At 39.5% G+C, this 14,108-nt stretch overlaps 1 protein-coding gene across 2 annotated transcripts in view; it reads left to right on the top strand.

Moving 5' to 3' along the window:
- pcdh15b (protocadherin-related 15b) overlaps window positions 1–14,108 on the top strand; it is a 1,523,107-nt gene that overhangs the window by 1,302,421 nt on the left and 206,578 nt on the right. The window lies entirely within an intron of this gene.

The following is a 14,108-nucleotide window of genomic DNA, read 5'->3' as shown; positions in this document are numbered from 1 at the left end:
CCATTGCAGCCATCAGGATTCTTGGGGTTTGCAGGGAAGCTGTCTGAGCTCAACTGGAGGGTAGTCAATTGGAGGCTGACAGCTTGTGGGTACCAGCTCTTCCACTAGGAGCAGTGGTCACTGCTGGTACTGCAGCAAGTTTTAACATCAAGATTGTTGCAGGAGTTCCAGAACACAAGAAAATAATTACAAGCTCAATGGGAGCAGTTAGACACACCCAGTGAAGGAGAGGAAAAGGAAATTGGTGAAAAGGGTGAAGGATGGGTTTTCCAGTGGGACTCTCCCTTGGTGCCACTGAGTCCTGCCATTGGACACTTGAATCTGGCAGATATTTGGCTGAGTGCAAGTTAGGTTTGGTGGAGGGATTCTCACCACAAGGCGAAGTAAGCTTCTCACCATTTCTTACCATACTCACCACCGTAGTTGTCATTTCAGCCCCCCCTCCGGCGAACATCACATCCAATTTCTGACCCACCTTAGCACATGACATTCTCAAAGCAACACACTAAAGATCCTGACATTTATGGGCATTCCTGGTGATAGCACCATGTTTGAAAGCCCATTGTGCACCGAATAAGAATTGCCAGTCCACAGCAGATGGCTGACATTTGTCCCGGTCATGGCAGATGTGGTCAATTGCACTCTGCTTTGCAAGCAGGGTCTTGGAGGTCCTGCTGGACAAGGTGCTGCACAACTGGGATTTCCTCTTACCCCAAGATCGACAATGGAAGTCATGGCACCTAAATACTCTGGTCCAGATTGAGGTTATCACCCAGGTTCAAGGTTAGCTCCCACATTAAAGCAGTCTCAACCACCTGGAGGAATGCCTGACCCTGTTGGAAGATCATCAATGACTTGCGCTGACAACTCACTTCGCTTAGAACACCCTCCCTATCTGCACCAACAGTAACAGCTGGACCATCCATTTTCATCTCCCATAATACCTGCCACTGTCCCACTCCAAGGACAAAAACAGCCTATAATAGGATAGAAAAATTCATGATAGGTCGTGTGCTACCCCTCTGTTCAACCCCTCACTCCTTATGAGCAGAGGATCCTGACTTTGACTGCCCTGGTCAGGACGTGAACTGGTATCAGAGGCTGACTGTGCTGCAATTCCCTGAATGAAGGCCATCCCCCTTGCCTGGACCAAGGCTGGCTCCATCTGTCTTGCTGAGGGACCAATATGCACAAACTCAAGGTTGAGATGCTGTGACCATCCAGGTAGGTTCAGAGTGAGTGAGCACTATGACTGCAAATGAAGAGCCCAGAGAGGCAACCTGTTCTAGGCCATGAGCTGGATGTGTGACTCTGAGTACAGTTTTCTTGTAGCAGTATTACAATGAGAGTTGCCTGTACAGCCTGAGACACAGCACTGTCCTGTCATTTGGGTTTGGTGGAGTGATCCTTACTACAAGGCTAGACAAGTTTTCTCACCATATCTTAACAAACTCATGTTATAATTGGCATTTCAGCCCTCCTGGCATGCATTGTGCCAGATTTCTGCTGCATCTTAGCACATGCCATTCCCAAAACAATATATCAGCAGAACGGCACAGCAGAAATGTCCTGTAAATGGAACAGCTGTATGCCAAGAGGGCTGGTAGAGATTTTGGCTTCCAGTGGCAACAAAAAAAATGGTCAGTGTCCATTGAGCATGCCCAGGATGATCGTGCTTGCTGTCCAGCATGGAAGTCTTTGAGAGCAAAAGCTGAGTTGGACCACGAAGAACTCTCTCAGATTTCTATGGCCACGTTTCCCAATGGCTATTTGGTTATGGAATGTTTGGAGTAAGATCACAACCTGTGGCATTTTGGATTGTTAGTGAGGCACATAACTAGCAATACTACTCACCAATTAGGAATTCACCACTCCTTAGTCAGAATCTTATTACACCACTTGGGAAAAGCATGCAAGTACAGTAAAATGATCTCAAAGTTGAGATGGGCCTCACTGAACATCTTACTCGCCATATCCCACCTTGCTCAGAGCCCAATAAGATTCCACCCAGAACCTTTAACCATTCCTTCAAAACAACTGGATAAAAATAAATGCTTCCCTTTTCATCTGAACAACATTCACATTACTTGATGGCATCATACCTTGATTCCAAACCTGTGCAAGAACTTAGTTTTATGTTCAGCCAAGTTCTTGTCATCTTCAAGCAGATGTTTAAGTAATCCAATCAGGATACCTAAAAGCCCAAATTGACATAACGCAGGAATATGTTTCTAGGCTTAAATAGACATTTAGACTGATAGCGAGTTTTGAGAAGATTTGGATCTCAGGTTGAGGTTCTGGATGTAGGTTTGCTCGCTGAGCTGCAAGTTTTATTTTCATACATTTTGTCACCATACTAGGTAACATTTTCAGTGAGCCTTCGGACAAAGCACTGTTGATGATACCTGCTTTCTATTTATACGTTTGAGTTTTTATATGTTTGGGTTAGTGATGTCATTTCCAGTGGTGATGTCATTTCCTATAAAATTCCTAGAAGCATGGCATTCCAACCGGAACTCTATCAACAAATACATTGACTTGGACCCCATTTACCACTCCCTGAGAATAAGAACAGGAACATCTGAAAATGAACCTTCCAACTCAGCAAGCAAACCTATATCCATTTAGACTGAATCAGTACGCTCGATAATCTAGATACATTTTGGGGAAAGTACCCATGTGCGGTAGTTCATTAATGCCATAGATAGAAAACAAGAAATTCCTGAAATGATTATGCTGTGTGTGAGTTCATACTAAGGGTAATGGATTTGGGAAAGGAAGCGGCTGATTCTTGATCACTGAACCATTCACAACCAATGTGAGTTGGCTGTATGGAAGGCAAATAAAGGACTTCGGTTATTTAGCTCAGACCATTAAATTTAAAATGAAGACTTCGTACTAGTCTATAGGGTTTTGGCATTGCTGCATAACTATGTCCAGTTTTAATCACAACATGTGCAGGGTAATGAATCTCTGGAGAAGGTCCAGTGGTAGGTGGTGAGAATTATAACTAGCCTTTGAGCTTTCTACATCAGGATAAAGTCCAAGAGTTAGGATTTTTTCTTTAGAGAAACACAGACCAAGAAGAATATGATTGATTTTTTAAAAATTATCAAAGGGAACTAGCTTGTGTGCATTATTTAAATTTGATAGAAATGGTAGGACACAAGAAATTGCAGATGAATAAAAAGTAGTTTCTTTAAAATCAAGATGTGCTCCTTTCTGCAGGTAGTTTTTACTGTAGAATCCCAGAACATGTGGTGGGCATGGGTTCACTCTTTTAAAGAAGGAGCTTGATATTGACATTTCACAACCTGACATTGCCAGTTATAGACAGTGAGTTGCTAGTCATTGTCATTGTGAGAATTAATGTGATCACAATTTCCTAGGGCTTTGGTGGTTTCCTAAAACAGCTAACAAAGTTTTTCCTCAGGAGGCCTCAGTTTGTTTTTTCTCTGCTGAAGCTTGCTTGTTTAGAAGATGGATTAATGATGTGTATGGTTTCATCTCATCCTCCTCCAGTGGTTCCCAGCATCACAGTCTTCAGCCAATTCAATTCACCACATCTGATACCATGAAATGGTTAAAGGCATTGGATGCTGCAAAGGCTATGGGCCCTGAGAATATTTCAGCAATAGAACTGAAAACTTGTCCCTTTTCTGTTTGTTCATGTTGGGGTAAACTGGTTCAGGGAGTTACCCAGTTTCATCCCTTGTCAACTTGGTGTTCAGACAATATCCTAATTTCTTTCTGGAGCAATCTCAAATGGCTGAATGACTACTCTTTATTTTATGTTGTAAACCCTTTCGCGTTTGTGCATTATTGATTCCAACAGACATATTCTCAACGTCTCTTACCGATTTAACTGACCTGTATTTAATTCTTCATTATTTTCTCTTAAGCTCAGACTGTGAATAGCATGATTTACATTTTCCATTACATCTACACCACAGTTTTCAAATACATTTTAACCAAATGTATTCTGAATAAAGTTAAATTTCTGGTTTATTATGAGAGTTGCCCTGCCCTCTGCTGGATGTAATTAAATCCTGGGGGGTATCTCGCTTCCATAACATTAAAGGTAGAAAGTTGTTTCTAGTAGATCATGCAGAAAACCTATTGCCCCTATCTAAGTATATTGCATATGTTTAACTGTTGATTGGAAATCATAAATTGGCCTTTTTTGACAATTTCGCTTGAATGATGTTAAAAAGCCTGGTTAAAACTTGACTGACCAAAAACAATGTAGTTGCTGTCAATCAATAATGTGGACCCTGCAAGAAACTATAAGCTTGTTTGCAGTGTTTAATACCATGGACTGTAATAATTACAACCCTCAATATGAGAATTACCAGTTATAAATCCTTACGCAACTAATCTGCAAGCTCCTTGTGCTACTGAAAAAAAACATTTTCCCTGAGTTCTGTCTATGGAGAGTGGAGGTCACAGCTGAGCTCAATTATTGATTAGAGAGCTTTACTAAGTACAAAATACAGATAGAATTGTTTACTTTTGAGAGTGATTCAGTTCAAAACCAGCTTTTCTTTTTAGACCATTTAATTCTTGCTGAGTCACACAATGTCAAAATACTGCATTCAGTCTAAAAATGATAGGGGATGCTTTGCACAACACTCATGTCTCATTTGCAGTTAAAAATGTGGTTATAGTAGGACCAAAGTAGCATGTGTATTAGAAGCAAAAATTACCACTTTTCAGGCAGAGACTGATTTAGAGATTTAGAATTCCCAAGGGAAACAGGCCCATGTCTCTCTTGGAAATGTCCTAAACCCCTACTGGACATAGTTGAGATCTTTACCAATAAATGTTCAGAACTCTAATCAGTATCAGGCTGGATCCTCTTGGATGTAAATCAGGAACAAATTACTGAACCTTGACTTCTACTACCACTTTAGTCTCGGTCTATGTTGTCACAGTAGCATGAGATTTGATCACATAAGTTGCCCGAGAGTCATGAAGCTGGCATTTTTTATTCCACTGGCATCGGGTCATTATGAATGGGAAGGGAAATTAAGGATAAACCAGAACTATCTAGACTATGTAAATAGAATGGTCATGTGGATTAATTGGGTTGAGGAATTCCTTTGTCTGTCTGCTCTGCCTTCCCATCAGCCCTCTCTCTATCAAAGACTTACTTTCTTTTCCATCGAAGCTCCATTTGTCTGCTTCAGCTATCCTCCCTCACCATCGCCACCTATAGGTGGAAGCTGCAGAAAACTACTCAGCTCTGTTCCTCAGTGCACTTCTTCGTCATCATCACCACTGGTAGAGCTCCCATTACACGCACAAGTTGCTTCTGCCTACAAACTGTTGGAAGTATAAGTTGGGAGTAGTTATTTCCAGCCATTGTTGAAAAGACCATCAGCTGTTCTCGGAATTTGTCTGTATTAGTTTATTTTACCAATTTCCTTCTTATTGTTGGATATTCCAAATTCTCGTTCTGAGATTTATACTCTGACAGATTAAGGAGGGTGGGGAAGAGGACAAAGATGAAGAGCTCTCACTGGAAGGGGACAAATAAAACTTTTTTTAGGAATTTTTACCCTCTCTATGATGTTTATAGACTCAGGAGAATATACATGCTATTCTCTTTGGAGATGCATGTGGAAGATACATTTTCCTGGACAGGTTGTCAATATGTAAATCTGTGATCAACTGACAATGCCTGAGGGAAAGAAGGTTATTGTGGCCCTGAACATTTGTGTTTGGTTATTCCAGTCTACCACCAAGGAATCTGTATTATCAGTTAGGCATTGCTTGCTGTCAACAGGCGTCTAATGCTGTGATTGCTTGACCAAATACTTTCCTCACACTGAGTTGGAAACAGAAGCTTTTTGTTTTGTAGGGCTTGTAGGATTTCTCCAAGTCGAGCTCTTCATTAACTGCGTTTGTCATCCTGTGGAAACAGAAAACCAATGAAGTGAGTTGGATTATTAATGAGACAATCAATAATTACCCTTTGGCAATCAATCACTGCCTATCAAGAAAATTACTATGTTGTTCCTCAAAAGTCTTTAGAGATGGCTTCTGCTGTTCTGATAAATCTCATCAAACTTCTTGTGCTATTCTGCCACAGACCTTTCCATAGCCCATATTGCTGAGATCCCCATAGCATTCCAATGGCCAGTTTTGTGAATCTGATAACTTGCTCCAGGAGCCTTCATTTAACTGGGGATAAGCTTTCTCAGCTTTGAATAACCCAGTCAGTTTTAGCCAAACAATTCTGGTCTGGAAGTTTTATTAAACTCCTTATACTCAGATAATTATATAAGTTCTAAACTATCATCTCACGTTCTCAGTAGTAACTGCTTACATGTCCGTCTTCAGGCAAGAACCCTGTTGAATGGCCAGAATGAAACTTTGAATTTTTTTTTGAAGTGAAGGTGTTTTCTCTAATAAAAAGGGAAAAATAATCAATCACTGATCTTCGAAACTGGTGCCTAATATACGACTTTCTTCACTCATAAAATTCTACAGATGTAAACAAAGATCCATTACTGTTGCAGAAATTACCCAATTGAACAGAGACCACACAAGTGTAGATCGGGTGAAATTGACAAGCTGTTTAGTACAAGCAATATTGCGGAAGAGAAATTGACTAGGCTGACACAGAACTGACTGTACTGGGTTCTCTTTGTCGAGCAGTGGATACAGGCAGTTTTATAGGGGCACAGTAATGGTGTGAATTACAGTACAATCAAGAGTAAAACATAATCAGTGGGAGAATAATCAGCCGTCCAGTAGCAGCAATCAGTTCGTGATTGAGTTAAGAGATTCTGATCCTCTGTGAGAGTCAGTGCTAATGTTTCTCATTTTGGCGTCAGTGAGTTTCCATTGTAGTTAGTTTGCAAGCGAGGTACCTTGGTGCCTTTCAGTCTGAGCATCCTTTGTGAAGTTCCAGTATGTGTGAGGAGCGAGGTTGCCCTTAGGGCTTCAGGAGCAGTTGTGCTTATTGAGTGTCAGGATGTCTATTGTCAGGCTGTCTATTGTCAGGCTGTCTTGGGAAATGTATTCCCCAGTCTGGAAGTGGCATGAGTCATTTCCTGTTTGCTGCACAGTGTCTTAGTTAGCCTGTTTGGTCAAGGCTGAGGCACTCTGGGTAGTTTCTGTTGTGGCTTAGGCAGACATGGTTCCTTATGCTCTTTGTGGCCATGCTGTGGGTGGTCAGGGAAGTGGGTTTTCTCCCAAAATTACTCTTTACTAAGCCTTTCTCTCAAATTGCATTTTAAAAGAAATCACCATGGTTACAGAAATATTTACAAGTTAGCCATTAAATCACATCAGACATACAGTAAACCCATATGCCACCAGTTTGAATTCAAAAATCTGAATTCAAAAACCTATGATTTCAAAATATATAGAAATCATTCCCCCAACTCTCTCCTTCTTTAAGTTGCTCCATTTAAAAAATAATTTTTGGTTAATTGGCTGAATATCTGCTTATGCGGCTCATTGCCAAATTTGTTTCTAACATTCCTTGAAGTTGCTTCAAATATTTCACTGTGCAAAAGGTATTTATGTAAGTGCAGGTGATGAGTAAGCCTTTGAAGAAAGGCTACATGTATAAAGACTCCAGCAAATCTTTTGTATTTAGATATATTTAATATGAGACCGACCACCAATTGTCTCAGGGCTATTGCATGTTGTTTACTCTTTGCTGTTGAAGAGGTTTCATTTGAAAATCAGTTAGGTTCTTTTCAATGGTCAGGCAATTAAACTGCCAACCATTTCTAACACCAAGTACTCAAGTTGTGAACAGCCTTTCTTGAGCCATCTGTCCTCAATTTGCTTTTGCCAGCTTACCACAGATAAGCCATTTTTGATATTTAATTAGTCTGCAACCATAATAGCCATAGTCCTTCCAGGGACAACTAATTCAATTAAGCCCTTTAGAGGCAGGTTTCTGTACCTAGGTTGATTTGCATTGCAATAAATCTTCATCTTCCATGCAGACAGCTGGTCTGCCATGGAAACTGTTGACATTCTCATGTTTTGACTGCCCTGGGCACAGCCTCAATGCTATTAAAGATATGATACAATATGCTCATAAGGTAATAGGTTTGCTGATTGGCTTATTGATAATAGTGTCAGAGGAGGCTTGTGTGAAGTTCAATTGCTAGTTGACACTCGTTAGACAAATAGCCTGTTTCTGTGCTGTAATTTCTAAGTTTATTCTATGAAACACGTAATCAAATTTAATTCCTCTTCTAGCTTGCAATATTCTGTCTAAAGTCAGATTTTTAAAGAAATCTAATATGTATTCCCACAGTCCCATGTTCTTACCAGAGAACTACAGCCACCAAAATATGGCTATAGTGTTGTGGGGCTAAATGCTTTTTATCTGTAAGACTGCTCCCTAAACATTAGGCTTCATGGAATTGCAACTAATTAACATAGAAATGAAAAAAAAAACAGAATATTTATAGCACAAAAGAAGATCATGTGGTACATCATTTTTGGACTGGAAAAGAGAAAAAAATTTCAATCCACAACCTTGTAAATTACAGTACTATAAGGCCTATCCATATAGCTTTGCAATGTGTTAAGGTTTCTGCCTCTACTTTCTTCAACGTAGTGAATACCAGAACTCCTCCAGCTTCTATCTGTAACATTTCTCCTCAACTACCTCTAACTTTTCCACAAACTGCTTTAAATCTATGTTCCCTGGCTATTGATCTCTCTGCTGAGGAAAGTAGAACTTTTATGAAGGTCTTCATTATTTTATAGACTTCAATTAAACCTCTTCTCTGTTCCCTTTCTTCTAAAGAAAGCATCCATTTTGTCCTCATTGTTAAAGTTCTCCATTCTTGACAACATTTATATATGTCCTCTGTACTCTGTCTAGTGTGTCACAATGCTGTCACTTTAACAAGGTTATTTTGTCCTTGGTTTTTTTTAAATGAAAGGTTGTAAAGGCAGAGGTGCCAAAATGTCTTGCAAAGAGCCTAGTTTAACAATGGTTGGGAGAATGGCCAGCTCTCTCAGTTCAGGTTTTTTCTAATTTGGTTTAGTTGTCGCAGAGAAGCTGCTGGTAGCGGACAGTTAGAGAGGCTGCTAAAAGTTTCATGCTTCAGCAGATGACTCTTGACTGGCTTCTCTCTTTGAAATCTCTCTTGCCTGTAAGCAACTGTGTTTGAATTTGCGTTTTGCCGAGGGGTGTGTTTATGGGATGTTACGGGAATTGGAACAGCTCCCTAGTTAAGTTGCAGTATTGAGTTGGTTGAGTTTTCATATAATTAATCTAAATTCTGTTTTCTTTTGTTTGTGTTTCAACGGTAGTGTTTAAATAAATTATGTTTTTCTTAAAGCTAAGTGGTTTGACCAACTGCATCACATCTGGAATATCCACTTGTTTTCTGCCTTTAAAATACAAAAAAGTTAGGATCTGGGCTACCTTCTTAAAATATTTTGAGCAGCTCTAGCCTAGTCCATAACAAGTGTGATTATATTTTCCTTTAGTGTAGTAACCAGAAGTGTATCAACATTCTGTAATTGTGATCTCATTTGTGTTTTATACAATAACCTGCCTGTTATATTCCATGCCTCAAAACAAGGGACCATAGACCACTGTTGAACTCCCTGGAAACAGTCTAACAGTCAAGAGAGTGCTAGTTAACTATTACTCTTTGCATTCTGCAACTTTCTCTGGGATTCCAAGAGAATATGCATTAGACTCATTCCTTCTTTGATTATCCTGCTACTTCAAAGAATGCACACAAGTTAGCTCGATATAGCTTTCATTCGACAACACTTTGTAACCTTTAATTGATCTGAGCTTTTCTAAATGTCTATTTATATTGTTGCTCAGCACTATTTTCCTTTTTTTTTCAAGAACATGTTATTTATTTCTTCCTTGAATACTTCCCATTATATTGACATTGATTTATCTTAAAATGGCTATTTCCAGTACACTTTTGGCAAATTGCACCTCAGTTCAGTCAAACTGGATTTCCCCATTTTAAACTTTTACTCCTAGTTTATCTTTGTTCTTTTCAATACTGTGCTAAATCCAACAGCTAGCTCTATCCACCAACATGTTATGTCACTGATATGTCCCTGTACTATTTGTTAAAATTAAATCAGAAACTTTTGTTTAGCTTCTTGGATACTGACTACATAAGTTTATTTCAGACTTCTGCATCCTCTATACCTTTTTATACTGATTATACCTCAGTTAACATCATTAATACAGAATGTTTCCTTTTTAACTGTGACAAAATTCTGCTCCCATTCCAGTAATTCTGATCTATATCTTCAATGGGATTCAAATGTTAATTTACTTTTAATCTTTATAAATGTTGATCAGTCTAACCACCATGAAAATGAATAATATAAAAGTTTAATATGACATATCTTTCCAGAGTTGATTAACAATATAGCATTAAAATATTAACAGTTGTAATTTGCTGCAAAATGGTGAACTAATCTGTCAGCATTTATTATTAATGAATTGATTGAGAAATTATCACAGGCTCACATTTATTGGATGGTGCAATAGATCTTTTCTTCATCAAGACAACTAACTGATTAAGAAACTTTGCTCTATCTAGTAAGATAGGAGTCAGTTATGCTCATTTGGTAGCACTCTCACCTCTGAGTCTCAATATTGTGGAATGATAGCAAAAGATTGAGTATAAAGCTTGCATTCAGTGCAGTTCTGAGAAAATGCTATGCTGTTGCAGATGTAACCTTTGTGATAAAATGTTAAATCCAAAACATAGCTGCTCTCTCAGGTAGATATAAAGAATCCCATAATCTGAAGAAGGGCAATCATCTCTAAAGTCTTGACCAATATTTAGCCTTCAATCAAACTCACTAGAAAAAGTTATCTGGTCATTGTTATATTGCAATTTCTGGAAACATCATGTGCATAAATTTGTTGCTGTATTCCCTACATTTCTTTTCCTCAGGATCAGGGATGAATTGCATCGACTCTAATTCAGGGAATTCTGAGAAGGGTAATAAGTCCAATATGTGATCTGTATACACTGCAACATACAGGGCAAGTTATGAGTGATGTTCGGGGCTTGATGAAGTAATTGATGAGGTTTCTGTGCTCTTTTTAACTGCACTTCAGCATGCTCCTGAAGAATTTTCAATTCTTAGTGTATCACTTTCCTAAAAAACCTTCTCCATCTTGACTTGTCAAAAACCAGAAGCTACCATAATTTAGTGGAGATGTCTAATCTCTTCAGAAATGTTTTGAGGGTGCCTCTAATGAATTTCAACTGTCCTTCTGGGAGTTGACTTTGACTGATGGGAACCTCAATGCTAGAACAAGTTTTTTGGGAGAGGATTTTCATCTTTCTTACAGAAGATCTTGTGAACAACTGATGATGTAGTTCTCCAGTCCTTTAGGATGCCTGTTATTGGCTGTCCAAACATATAAAAGTGTGCAATCACTGCTGCCTGGTAAATCATGAACTGAGGTACAACTTTGAGATCTTGATCCACGAAGAAGAATTTTCTCATTCAACTGAAGCCTGAGCTGGCATGTTGGAGGTAATAAGGTTTATCATCAGTGTCTGCCTTTGTTAAGAGGAAGCACTCAAGGTACAGAAAATAGTCTTCATTTTCCAGATGTTCACTGTTGACTTTAGAACTGCAGAATCTCCACAGTGTAGAAGCAGGCCATTTGGCTTATCGAGTCTGTAGCAACCCTCTGAAAACATCTTATCGCCCTACCCCTGTAACCTTTCACTTCCCTTGTGCACTGAGTCTGCACATCTCTGGACACTCTGGGCAATTTAGCATGGCTAAGGCCTGGCACGATGAGCAGCAATGCTAACACAGAGCCACTGTAACATTTAATCGACAGTAGGAAGTTTTGTGCTCTGTGAGTGGAAGTGGAACTAAATTTTTTAGGTGTTTTCTGAATGTCTCAATTTCCCACATGATTCCAAGAAGGAATCAACAATGACCTGAAGATCAGTTTTGTATGATTGCGTACACGCACACACCATCTGTATACTGACACTCATTATATTACATCAGTAATTATTCTTCAAAAGCGCTATGTTGGCTGTAAAGTGCTTTGGAATACCTTGAGGTCATGAAAGGTTCAAAATAAATGGACATTTGTTAAATAGTTATCATAAAATTGCAGTCAGGATATTCTATAATGGAATTTTTTTAAAAGAAAAGGCTGAGAAGCTAAAATATTACTTTGTGTTTCTTTTCACTGAGAATGATGCCAGAAATCATCCCAGAGCCAGACACCTAAACAGCTCAGAAGAATGAGGAGTTAAAGGAAATTAAAACCAGTAAGCGATTGTACTGGAGAAATTAATGGGGCAGAAAATCACTAAATTGCCAAGAGACGATGGTTTACATCTCAGAGTGTTAAAAGTGGTGGCTACAGAAATAGCTTATGCATTGGTGATTATCTTTCAGAATTCTATTCAGGAATGATTCCTGTAGATTGGAAGCAAATTTCACCTCCCTACTAAAATGATTGAGGGAGGAGAAAAAAAGGAGCCATAGGCGTTGTCAGCCTTGCATCAGTGGAACATAGAACATAGAACATTACAGCGCAGTAGAGGCCCTTCGGCCATTGGTGTTGCACTGACCTGTGGAACCAATCTGAAGCCCATCTATCCTATACTATTCGATTTTCATCCATATGTTTATCCAATGACAATGTAAATGCATCTAAAGCTGGTGAGTCCGCTACTGTTGCAGGCAGTGCATTCCACGCCCCTACTACTCTCTGCGTGAAGAAACTACCTCTGATAGGTTTTCCCTGTTTGGGGTGTCTCAGAACCAGGGATACACTTTCAAAATAAGGGGGGGATGCCATTTAAGTCCGAGATTAGTTTTATTTTATTTAGAGGATTGAGAATATTTGGAATGCTGTAGAATCTTGGTCTTTGAGTAGGTTTAAGGTCAAGGTTGATAGCTGCAGCTTTATAGAACTTTAGTTAGGCCACATTTGGAATATTACGTACAGTTCTGGTCACCACACTATCAGAAGGATGTGGATGCTTTGGAGAGGGCACAGTAAAGGTTTACCAGGATATTGCCTGGTTTGGGGGATTTTAGCTATGAAGAAAGGTTAGATAGACTGGGTTTGTTTTCACTGGACGCAGGAGGTTGAGCAGTCGACCTGATAGAAATTTACAAGATTGTGAATGGCATGAATAGAGTGGGAAGAATGAAGCTTTTTCCCAGGGTGGAGGGGTCAATTACCATGGGACACAGGTACAAGGTGCAAGGTGTGGGGGGGATAGTTTAAAAGAGATGTGCAAGACACATTTTTCGCAGAAAGGGTGGTGAGTGCCGGGAATGTGCTGCCAGAGAAGGTGGTGGAAGCAGACATGATAACAGCATTCAAGAAGCACATACATGAACAGGAAGGAATAGAGGAATAAGATCCTGTTACAGAAGGCAGTTTTCATATGGAAGGGCAAAATGTGGCAGCACAGACTTGGAGAGCCAAAGGGTCTCTTTCTCTGCTGTACTGTTCTTTGTTATTTGTTTGTTCTTTGATAGTTCATGATTGCCAATGGGGTACAGGGTTATAGGGATGGGATGGATAAAAGGCATTGAAGCCTTCGATCGGCCATGACTATATTGGTTAGTGGGCAGGCTCAACAGGCTGAATGGCTTACTAACATTCTAAAGTTATGAAATATGGAGAAAGGTTAAGGCCATGAGTTGGCAGTATTATGGATACAAAATCAAAGATTCAATGTCAGTGCAGATTTCATAGGGGAGGTACGTTTTGAATACTCCTAATTAAATTACATTTCAATGTTACCAGCTGCAGTTTAGCCCATAATATTTTCCCAGGCCGGGAAAGTTCCAAAACAATCATCAGGCTGGCTCAATATCACAAGTCCTGATATTTTGTATGGAGATCTTCCAAAATACATTGGTGATATTCCAGCAATGAAACTACAATAGAGTCATTCTATTCTGTTTCTTCAATAGACTGTGGAGCAATTGAAACTGTGGTCTGGTCTTCCATTTTAAACAGAGAAAAGATTGCCTTGACTAACATTCCATAATGGAGAAAGTGAGGACTGCAGATGCTGGAGATCAGAGCTGAAAATGTGTTGCTGGAAAAGCGCAGCAGGTCAGGCAGCATC

Source organism: Chiloscyllium plagiosum, chromosome 22 (genome assembly GCF_004010195.1).
Source record: "Chiloscyllium plagiosum isolate BGI_BamShark_2017 chromosome 22, ASM401019v2, whole genome shotgun sequence".
Taxonomy (NCBI): Eukaryota; Metazoa; Chordata; class Chondrichthyes; order Orectolobiformes; family Hemiscylliidae; genus Chiloscyllium; species Chiloscyllium plagiosum.
Note: the sequence above shows the minus strand (reverse complement) of the source record. Positions and strands in the feature narration are given on the sequence as shown.